The 12,002-nt window shown below is 43.3% G+C and overlaps 1 long non-coding RNA gene across 1 annotated transcript; it reads right to left on the bottom strand.

The window, feature by feature from the left end:
• Positions 1-2,711: 2,711 nt before the first annotated feature.
• LOC122460155 lies at positions 2,712-11,575 on the bottom strand. The gene is made up of 3 exons (XR_006281262.1): positions 10,938-11,575; positions 6,903-6,912; positions 2,712-2,723 (listed from the first exon to the last, which is right to left on the bottom strand). It is a non-coding gene; the product is annotated as an uncharacterized LOC122460155 (long non-coding RNA).
• Between the last annotated feature and the right edge of the window lie 427 nt (positions 11,576-12,002).

Here is a 12,002-nt window from a genome sequence, read left to right as displayed (position 1 = left end):
TGTCAGGTTGCAATTCCACTCACTCAAATTTGCTTGGGCTGCCATTCCATTATAGACTCATAGACTTTAAGATCAGAAGGGACCATCGTGATCATCTAGTCTGACCTCCTATGCATTGCAGGCCACAGAACCTAACCCACCCACTTTTGTAATAGACCCCTAACCTCTGGCTGAGTTACTGAAGTCCACAAATCATAAAGACTTCAAGTTACAGAGAATTCACCATTGACACTAATTTAAACCTGCAAGTGACCCATTCCCTGTGCTGCAGAGGAAGGTGAAAACCTCCCAAGTCTCTGCCATTCTGACCCAGGGGAAAATTCCTTCCTGACCCCAAATTTGGTGATCAGTTAGACCCTGAGCGTGTGGACAAGACCCACCAGGCAGATACCTGGGAAAGAATTTGCTGTAGTAACTCAGAACCCTCCCACTGTAGTGTCCCATCTCTGGCTTTTGGGGATTTTTGCTACAGGCAGCTACCAATGGGCCACGTGCCATCGTAGGCAGTCCCATCATAACATCCCGTCCATAAACTTATCAAGCGCAGTCTTGAAGCCAATTAGGTTTTTTGCCTCCATTGCTCCCCTTGGAAGGTTGTTCCAGAACTTCACTCCTCTGATGGTTAGAAGCCTTCATCTAATTTTGAGCCTAACTATTGATAGCCAGTTTATAGCCATTTGTTCTTGTGTCCACATTGGTGCTTAACTTAAATAACTCCTTTTCCACCCTGGTATTTATCCCTCTGATGTATTTATAGAGAGCAATCATCTCTCTCCTCAGCCTTCTTTTGGTTAAGCTAAACAAGCCAAGCTCTTTCAGTCTCCTCTCATAAGGTAGGTTTTCTATTCATCTTAGTAGTCATTCTCTGCCCCTGTTCCAGTTTGAATTCATCTTTCTTAAACATGGGAGACCAGAATTGCACACAGTATTCCAGATGAGGTCTCACCAGTGCCTTGTATAATGGTACTAACTCTTCCCTGTCTCTACTGGAAATACTTCGCCTAATTTATCTTAGGACTGCATTAGCTTTTTTCACGGTCGCATCACATTGGCAGCTCATAGTCATCCTGTAATCAATGAATACATCCAGGTCTTTCTCTTCCTTTGATGCTTCCAACTGATAAGTCCTGATCTTACAGCAAAAATTCTTGTCGTTAGTCCCTACATACATGACCTTGCACTTTGCGTTATTAAATTTCATCCCATCTCTATTATTCCAGCCTACAAGGTCACCCAGATCTTCTTGTATGATATTCTGGTCCTCCTCAATATTGGCAATACCTTCCAACTATGTGTAATCTGAAAAATGTATTAGCACACACTCACTTTTTGTCAAGTTCAGTAATAGGAATGTTAAATAAGATTGGTCCTAAAACCAATCCCTAAGGAACTCCACTAGTAATCTCCCTGCAGCCTGACAATTCACCTTTCAGTATGACCCGTTGTAGTCTCCCCTTTAACCAGTTCCTTATTCACCTTTCAATTCTCATATTAATCCCCATCTTCTCCAATTTAACTAATAATTTCCTATGTGGAACTGTATCAAATGCCTTACTGAAATCCAGTTAGATTAGATTTACTGCATTTCCCTTGTCTAAAAAAAATCAGTTATCTTCTCAAACAAGGCGGTCAGGTTTGTCTGGCATGATCTACCTTTTGTAAAATCATGTATTTTATCCCAATTACCATTCACCTCTATGGCCTTAACTACTTTCTCTTTCAAATTTTGTTCCAAGATCTTGCATATAATTGAGGTCAAACTAACAGGCCTGTAGTTTCCTGGATCACTTTTTTTTTCCTTATAGGAACTATATTAGCAATTCTCCAGTCACAGAATTGAGTTTATAAGTCCTTGCTATTATGACAAAAGGAGGCCAGGCCAAACCTGAGTGACTGGCACTGTGACCTGGAGCCTGGTCCCTTGAAAATTTACATATAAAATACTCTCTTACCAAAAACTTTGCAACTTCTGCTTTTGCAACTGTAATTTGTGTTTTCCCATCCATTGTAAAGTAACGGTCTTTGAATGCATTCCTTGGAATGGAAACTCAGAGAGGATAATTGGTTGAGGCACTCTTCTGGGTAAAAATCAATCTAAAAGAGTTAATCACACACAATCTTAGCCAAAAGCATTTAGTGCACAAAACTCTTTCCTGTAAGTTGTCTATGCAAACAAAAATACTAACTTGGCATTGTGCTCACAGAAGATGCAATATGATGTAGCAGTCCTAGGTGCAATACAAGTTGGTAGTCTAATGTCAACTATGCAGTCCAAATGGACTGGAATGGTGCAGTTTTAATAAAAAAAATGTATCCAGACTTGCACTCTATTTTGTGGTTTTCTCAAATATATTCATTATTTATTTATAGACATTTCTAAGGCACTTACCATTAGGCCACATGAGTGCTCCTCTCCCAACACTTCTGTCAGACGGATATCATCATCATCATCTCCATTTGACCCAAAGAGAAACAAAGGATTAGTCACCTTGTCCACTGCTGTACAAATAGTCCGGGGCAGAAATGGGAAGCATATAAGATCTGCTGCTTTCCTGCAATGCTTGTGTCTTAGCCACAAAGCCACCCTTCAAAAAAGCCAACGCAGTTTCACAATTAAACATTGGCGTGGTGGTTGATCCCCTCGCTGTTGCCCAGGCTGGCTTCCCTCAGGTCGTTTCATTCTCCCACTACTCACCCTGTCCTCAGGCAGCTTCCTGACAGCACTCTTCTGGAAGGGTAATTGCAGGCCCTTTATTCAATTGTTACCTCTGCTCCTGATTCACTCAGGGCTTGTCTTCACTACTACAAATGGCACTTTTTCTTTTTTAACCTCAGTCTACTAACTGGCATGAGCTATCCCAAGGTCAAAACACAGTGAAGACAAAGCACATTAGTTTTGCCATGAGGTAAACTTGCCAACGTCAGTCTGTGGATGGGCATGGGGCTGTTTAACTCGGGCTTTAGCCCATTTTCTTGCAGAGAGAACCTTGAAAGTGTAAGCAGATTGGTACAGTTGAAAGGCACAAGCAACTGGGCTCCATTTCTGCAGCAGGAGGTGAGGAGTGCGGAAAGAACCTGACAAACTCTCCTCACCCCACACAGTGAGTTGTATTTCACCAGCATCTAGAGTCCCCAGCTGAGCCAATGGTGTAGTGATTAAAAAAAGAAATGAGTAAACTAATAAACTCATATTCCCCTAATTTACCCTCCTGAGCTGAGCCCCACTGTTCAAACACATAGTAAGGGGCAGTCCCTGCCCAGAAAGCAACACAGAGAACATCTGGGAGGGAGAGCAGAGGCACAGAGACTTGCCCAGGGTCCTAATAGATCAGTGGCAGAACCCAAGTCTTTGGAGTCCCAGGCCCTACCCACTGGAGCACACTGCCTCTCTCAGAAACTAAGCAGTTTACATTTGGGGTGTAGCCCAAAGAATCAGTTCACTCCTTGCCCCTAGAATCCTCAGTCCAGCCCAGTGCATAGTGGTATGGGGATAGCGAGCAACCATGAGTTATTTCTGGGGGTGGAACAAGAACTGTTTCAGAAGGATGTGCAAAAGTGTGAGCACCAGCTCTGGAATCAAAAATGTAAATGAATTAGTTTTGTATGTTGGTCCTCCAATCCCTTCCCACAAGGCCACTGGGCACCCATTCATGTGCACTGTCTTGCTATCTACCTATGCTCTGACCCCTGACTGGAAGTGGCCTACCTTCATATTCCCTCTGCTCAGCGTCCTCAGGCCTACAATGATTGCCTGCTTGCAAGCAGTTTCACTGATCTCAGGTGTTTGGTACAACAGATCAATGCCCAGTGTAAGCCTCTGTCCCAGCATGCAGCCACCTGGCTTAAAGATCCTTCTTTCCCTCCACAGCATCACTGAAATTACTGGGGGTAGGGGAAGGTTCCCCCATAATTTTAGCGGCTGCTTCTGTTGTTTGTCCTGCCACCTCTTCCCCCAATTCTCCCTTCCCACACTTGCTAACACACTGCTTCCCATTACAGACAACTGCAGAACCTCTCCCCTGAAAACTGGTGGCTGACAAGTGTTGAATGCAGTAGCATTTTTTCCAAAAAAAAAAACGCGTGCACAAAAGTAAATAGCTTTTTGGCTGTAGCTTGGACAAATGTAACTTACTCACAGACTAAGGCCAGAAGGGACCATCACAATCATCTAGTCTGACTTCCCAAATATCTCAGGTCGCAGAACCTCCCCCCACCACACACACCCCCACCCCCACACTCCTGTAGTTAGGGTGACCAGATAGCAAGTGTGAAGAATCAGGATAGGAGGTGGGGGGTAATAGGAGCCTATATAAGAAAAAGCCCCAAATATCGGGACTGTCCCAATAAAATCGGGCCATCTAGTCACCCTAACTGTAGTAGGCCCATAATTTTGGGATGAGTGAGGCCCTCAAATCTTGATTTAAAGACTTCAGGTTTTTAGTAACTCATAGCCCTCCCCATCTAGTTATCCAACATCTATCATTGTTGGATATATTTGCTAAAAGCAGTCGCAGATCGATTACATGCCATTGTAGGCAATCTCATCCTACCATCCCCTCCATAAATGTATTAATCTCATTCTTGAAACAGTTTAGGTTTTTTGCCCCCACTAGTCCCCTGGGAAGGCTGTTCTAGAACTTCACTCCTCTGATGGTTAGAAACCTTTGTCTAATTTCAAGTCTAAACTTATTGATGGCCAGTTTACTTGCTGTTAAACAATACTCTAACAGGCACTAACAGGAAAACACCCCTGCATGTTAATGCACCTGCCCACTAATGCAGAAACCACTTTATTGCTGATTTGATTTTAGCCCATTCTTGATGAGTACTAAAATAGAATTGTTTCGCTCAGTATTTTTACCATCTCTGGGCATATCTAAACTATAGACTTAAGTCGACCTATGTCAGGTTGACCTAATTACTGCAGTAGCTGATGTCCACACTACCCTCTTTCTGTTGTTGGTGCACGTCCTCACCAGGAGCACTTCCACCAACTCAAGAGGGGCAGCATTGGGGACTGAGAGCCAGATCTTACAGCTGCACACAGCTCCCCACCGGGAGTCCAGTTGCCCTCCGGGCTCTCGGCTTTCCACTTCCAGCCAGGAGCCGGGGAGAAGCCACCTGGGCTTTTTACTTCCCCACCAGGAGGAGGGTGCATCTGCCTTGGCTTCTCAGCTTCCTGAATGGGGAGCCAGGGGCAGACGGGCTCTAGCTTTCTTCTCAATTTCCTGCCAGGCTTTCTTGTCATTTTCAGGGCTCCAGCATGGAGCCAAAGACAACCAAAAGCCAATGTAAGTAATGCACTGTCTACACAGACACTGTGTCATCCTAACTACACTGACATAAGCCCTATGCCTCTCATGGAGGTGGAGTTATTATGCTGGTATAAAAGGGCTCTTATATCAACGGGACAAGACAGTAGTGTAGACACTGACATAATTAGGTCAACTTAAGCTGCTTTATGTTGACCTAACTCTGTAGTGTAGACCAGGCCTCCAAGATTCATTAGTAAGGCAAGCCTCCCTCTCCTGCTGCTGTAACTTGCAATCTCTGTTCGGTCACTTACCGGGTCATCTACCACAAGACATAGAAAGCTTTCTTTTGTGTAGATGGAGAGCTTTCTCCCTGAGGCCTGGAATAACTGGACCTTCTTCCTTTGTGAAGGAGCATGACATCTTGTAGGGTTGCAGCAGAATGAAAAGGGTTTAACATAATCACTCTTGCACTATTACGTCTCCCAGGACCTGGACCTCCCCCCAGCTCCATACCCAATCCTTCTCCAAAAAGAAATTTGGGGGAGAGTTGGAAAGTAAAAGTAACTCACCATTTATTTTCTTGGGAAAACTTTTCTACCAGGCTTCACAACAGACAGATGCTGGCCTAGAGAATCAGGAAGAGAATCTCAACTTTTATCTCAAAATAATGCTACTTTTTCTGGCACATGTATACATGGAGTATGAAAATACAAGGATTCAAGAGCACTCGCAAAGTTCCCCCACACCCCTTTATGTCAGGACCACGTTTGACAGTATCAGACTCAATCAAGGGTTTGACAGTATCAGACTCATCAAGCTCCTAGGAGACCACTGTAAGCGAAGAGTTTCACATTTTGGAGCCAAGTGATGGATGAGCCAGGGTGAGTTGATCGTGGAGGTGCATGAAGAGTGCTACAGGTGATTGGAAAGCATGCAGAGTGGAAGAAGAAACGAAGGAAGGAGGACAAGGAATTGGAGGAGAAGCAAGGATGAGGAGAAGCTGCTGGCAGAGTATCTCCACCACAAATGTGAGATGAGGGAGCAAGACATGGCCTTTCAGAGGGACATGTCTGAGAGACTAGTCGGGCTCATGAGCCATGGATATAAATCCACAGGGCTGATGAGCATCCTCGCCTCAACATTATCATGTCCCACAACTTGTGGACAACAATGCCTGGGGGAGCCAGTAAATGAGCCATGGAGCTTCTCACCATTGGCAGTATCTGCTCCTATACAGGAAAAAAGAACAGATACAGATACAGTGTCTTTATTTGTGACAAAGTTGTATGTGATGTTTGCACACCTTTTGATAACGTGAGCACAGCTGGTCTGTTCATATTTTTAGCACCAATCAATTTCAATACAGGTAAAGAGAAAGGAACATTTATTTCTTTAATGAGCGCATAAACACTACATTTGATTTCAAGGCAACAGCTCCAAATGTACCATAAACCCCATAAATCAGATCCTGTGTGCTCCCCACACAGCTCAAGAATGCAAACACACAAGGCATCCTTTATGGCCTTTGCATAACAGACTAACTGGTGCATTTGGTGGTTGTCTGTAAGTAGATCACAAAATATCATTGCTGGCAACCCAATCCACCCCAAAGAATTTCCCTTTATCCTCATATATAATGTGAAGCACACAACATGCCCTAATCACCATTATGGAGTTAAAGATGTTACTGTCCAAAAGAGTCCATAAGCAATGTCATCTTGCCTGTAGTTAGCCAAAGACACATTCCACCACCATCCTACACCTGCCCAGCATGTTGTTAAACTGCTTCTTGTCCTTCTGGAGAACACATCAGGATAAGGCTTCATCAGGCAAGGCAGCAAAGGATACACTACTTGCCTAAAATCACAGTTTGCATGAACACCCCTTTGGTGACTGTGTTGGACAATGTACCCTCTTGTTCACGTTGAAACAGGCTAGACCGCTGTAACACCCTGCCATCATGCACCCTGCCAGTGCATTCAATGTATGAGTCCATGAGTATGCCAGAGTGACCTGCGAGGGCCTGCATAATGATGATGAGTAATAGCCTTTCTTACCAGTCACTTGTTTGAAAAGGGGCATGGGATGGGGATATATGTCCCATCACTTGCACCTGTACAGCTCGGGAAGCCTGAACATTCAAACCTCCATAATTGCAGGGATATTTCCAATTCTGGCAATCCCAGAGCACAGCACCATTGATTGCCTTGGCAAACCTCCATGATCATTGCCCAGTGGTAGATTTCCCAATGCCAAACGGATTGCCAACAGATCTGAAGCAATCTGGGACTGCCAGTTTCCAAAGGGCAAATGCAACATGCTTCTGGACCATTATTTGCTCTTTCATCTGGGTGCTCTGCCACTCGAATGCCTGGGCGAGCGCCTCACACAGCTCCATTAATGTGTTTTTCCTCATGTGCTCCCATCAGGGTGTGCTTGTGGTCCTGGTCCAGAAGCAGCAGTCTGCGCAAGGATTATTTGACATTAAAACAGCATCAGCTCAGTTGACATTCCATGTCCACATCACCCTGTTCAGCTGTTGCTGGGCTTCTAAGTGCAAGTTGCTGCTGCCTTCAACTTCTCTGGCCCAAAAGCAGCCTCTGAAACCCTTGTCAACATCTCCTGGTAGCCGCTTCTGCAGAGGCATGAAAAAAAAAGCACTGCCTCCAAAACGAGCAGTTTCTATCAGTCTCGGTAATTAGGGAGAGGAGGATCAATAGCTTTTGGTAAGTCACCACCACACCAACTGGGTTACTGCCAGGAAATAAATTTCCCAGGACCATTTCCTCCCACAATCCCCAGGGTAAACAGACCAGTGCCCCACACCACCCTGCAAACGCAAGCACAGAGCGATACAGTGAGTTGCAGTGTTATCAATCATGGGCATATGCACCCAGATGGCTCTGTTGCTTTTCATGGACACATACAGTACCAGTGCAGGTGAAGGGGCATGACAGCAGTGTGCTAATATTGACATGTTTGCGAAGGCCACTGGATGTTGACTATCCTACAATGGCTTCATGCAGTGTTATAAGTTTGTCTTTCTCCTCTGCCCTGCATCAGGGTTTAAGCTCTGGCTCTGCTTCTTTTTATATGCATATAAACACATTTTATAAATCAAATCAAAATCTGAAGGCTGACCTAGCCCAATGCCCAGCCAAGGCATGATATCTTTGTTCTTTAGTTAATACACACTACACAATGTATTTCTTTCTGTTATACACCACAGAGTTTACTCTAGGAGTAGCAGGCATGCAGCACTTCTGAGGACTGGGTCATATTGCTTCAGGTCAGCTTTTTGTTTCTTTCCCTATGTTAATACTTACAAAATACTAATGTGCATTTAGGCTTTCTTTCTCACTTCCACTGACTATATTTAGGCTTGGGAGGATTAGATTTTTATCAGTAAATGTTGACAAGCATCCATTTAACCCCTACTAAAAAAACCTGATGAAAAAATATTTCCATAAATTATAAAAAAAAATTACATATAGGCAAAGTAAGAAAAATGCTTCTTGAGAACTTATAAGAGTTTGATTTAAGGATATTTGTATATTTTGACATGTGATGTTGACAATTTATATTTTAAGTTATAAAGTTATAAAATTTGCACTTTTTGAATCTCAGTATCTCCTGTCATTAAATAATTACTATCTGACACTGCCCCACACACATAATTTCCTGAAAATTTTGAATTCCTGTGGAAATTTAAATGGATAAAAATAGGGAAAAATGCTTTAAAATAAATATATTATCTGTCAAAATTATAAAATAAATCAAATTTTGCCAAGCCTAACTATATTTCCGCAGTGGGTGGCATGTAGGCAATTTGCATAATGTCTCATAATGTTGATTGCTTTTCACACCCTTCTGAAGAAAATATTGCATGCTTTGTGAAAAGAAAGGCATCCTTTAAACAATCCAAATAAAGAAAATAATAGTTAACACATACATTGAAGTCAGAGGGGGCCAGAGCTCATGCTACTCACATGAGTAGCAATCACGTGAGCCTGAAGTCAACTTCTTGTGTGAGGAAGGATTGATCCTCTGAGCAAGTTTTGCAGTATCAAGCCGGTGTGGGTAATACCTGAGTCAACACATTAAAGACCAAAGAGAAAAAGGTACCCAGATAACTGGTCTTTGGGCATAGCCAGGGAGTCATTCAGCAGCAAGCTAAGGGGTAGCTGAAAGCACTTTGAACTCAGGTGAACTTTTCAGAAAGCTTGCCTGACTGCCTGATGGCAGTGCCTGCCTGGAGCAGGGAAGAGACATCATTGATTCATAGATTCATAGATATTAAGGTCAGAAGGGACCGTTATGATCATCTAGTCTCACCTCCTGCACAATGCAGGCCACAAAATCTCATCCACCCACTCCTGCGATAAACCTCTCGCCTATGTCTGAGCTATTGAAGTCCTCAAATCATGGTTTAAGACTTCAAGGTAGATAGATGCTTTTATACAGTCTCTAGTGGTGGTTTCTAAGACCTGGTTTCCACAGTTTTTGTACCAATTCATTTTGGTTGGGGGTGCAATTACACTAGTCAGTTTTCGGGAGCAATCTATACTAATCTGAGGCTTTACACTGTTATAACTGAGTCAGACGAGGGGTTGCAACAATGTAACTATTTCAGGATAAAAATTACACCCCTAACCTAAGTAGTTAAATTCACACAAAAACTGTGCAGGACCACCCCAAAAGTTACAACGGATTGTCTAACACGCTTACACTGCATGTCAGTCAGTCCTTTGCAGCTATTATCCTTCATGAGGGGTAAAAATGGAAGGTCACAAGGCTACTTGCTTTTGCATGTTATGCATCATATTAGTTCCTCTTTTAAAAATAAGCTAACTTTTGTTAAGTTAGCAAGGGAGCAGGGACAAGTCAGCACTGGTGAGTCAACGCTGTTTCATTCCGCATGAAACTATCAAAAGGTCTCTCATCCAGGGCTTCTCTTGTTTAAGTTCAGTTTGTTCTTTCAGCTATTTCTTCTCCCATTTCCCAGTTCAGCAGTGGTTTTCCCTCCCTTGCTGCAGAGATTGCTAGGATCCATGGGATGGGGAAGCCATGGTTCTTTCCCATTCTGCACTCCCCCAGGTCCTTCCCTCCTCAGGAGACAATTGCAAGAAAACTCAGTGATGTTGTTTGCCCTGTGCTTACCTCCCAGGGGAGAAGAGGATCTAACTTAGCTGATTGTATTTTATGTTCATCTTTTGTAAGAGATTGACCCTGCCTCACTCACACTTCCTAAACTTCCAGTAGAATCAATTTAGAATCATGTTCTCAATGTTTTATGATATAATGATGTTTCAATAACCAGGGGAGGATTTGGACAAACTGACTGTCACACTATCTGGAGTGGCTCATGAGCGAGTATATCAACTTCAGGGCAGACTATTAAGAACCAGGGCACAAACCCCCAACTGGTTGGTTAATGAAATCTAAGTATAGAATTCACTAACCAAGTCACAAGTGTAAACTCCTCAGGCATTATAGAGCCTTACCATGGAGTCTCAGACAGTCCCCTTGGGCATAGCGGTCTATCTTGTCACCCAGGCATGCCCGATTCTGTGATAGAGGGTCACTGTACACCAAAGATCATTAAATATTGAGGACCAGTCACTTACCCCAGGTCACCTTAGATCTCACACCAAAGATAACACTGGTAGCCAATCCTGCAACCAGGGCCGGCTCTAGGTTTTTTGCTGCCCCAAGCAAAAAATTTGCCTCCCCAAACTCCGAGAGCGCAACTGAGCAATCAAAAAAAAAAAAAAAAAAGGATGGTCGGAATGTCGCCCCTGGAATTGTGTCGCCCCAAGCACATGCTTGCTTTGCTGGTGCCTAGAGCTGGTCCTGCCTGTAACAAACTAACTAAAGGTTTATTAACTAGGAAAAAGAAATTAGAGTTATTTACAAGATTAAAACAGATAAACATACACACAAACGAGTTACAGTCTTAGATTTCAGATGGTGATACAGCTGTTGAAATATGCCAGCTCCGTATGTCTATTAGGGCTAACCCAGGTTAGGCCTGGGGATCTCTTGCTTATGTTAGGAATTTGTGCCCATTAGAGTTCAGACAACATAAAGAGACCCCAATTCCTTCTGGTCAGGGATTTTTTTATCACCACTGCCCTAGAGTCCAAGCTGATGAGACGTGGGATTCTACATGTAACCTCATCACCAGTGGGTGAGGGGAGCAATTAACAAAGTCTTTGATTTACAATGGCCCATTTGGATTCAACAGTCCTTCCTGCTAGGCAGGAGATAACACTTTCTGTAGGAATCCAGCATTTTGTATTAAGTGAAGGGTTGGGTTCCCCACCTTGGTGAGTTAGAGTTTCAGAATAAACATTTTACAGTTATAGAGCAAACATTTAAGCACTACCTTATAGCACGGGACACGGATATTATAAGTAGGATTAATATATGCAGCATCCTACAAGCATTCCATAAAGTCTAAACCCTAAATGCATTCTTATAACACTAATATCTGTTTTAACTTAGTAACACACAGGTAAGCCACACTGGATTCCAGGTTTCAGAGTAGCAGCCGTGTTAGTGTGTATTCGCAAAAAGAAAAGGAGTACTTGTGGCACCTTAGAGACTAACAAATTTATTAGAGCATAAGCTTTCGTGAGCTACAGCTCACTTCATCGGATGCATTTGGTGGAAAAAACAGAGGACTGGATTCCAGCTATTCTTTGGTCAGTGTTCAGTGAGGCCCAGGGCCTTGGCATGAGCTGG

Source organism: Dermochelys coriacea, chromosome 5, assembly GCF_009764565.3.
Source record: "Dermochelys coriacea isolate rDerCor1 chromosome 5, rDerCor1.pri.v4, whole genome shotgun sequence".
Lineage (NCBI taxonomy): Eukaryota > Metazoa > Chordata > Testudines > Dermochelyidae > Dermochelys > Dermochelys coriacea.
The sequence above is the reverse complement of the archived record's forward strand: the minus strand, read 5'-3'. Positions and strand labels throughout refer to the sequence as shown.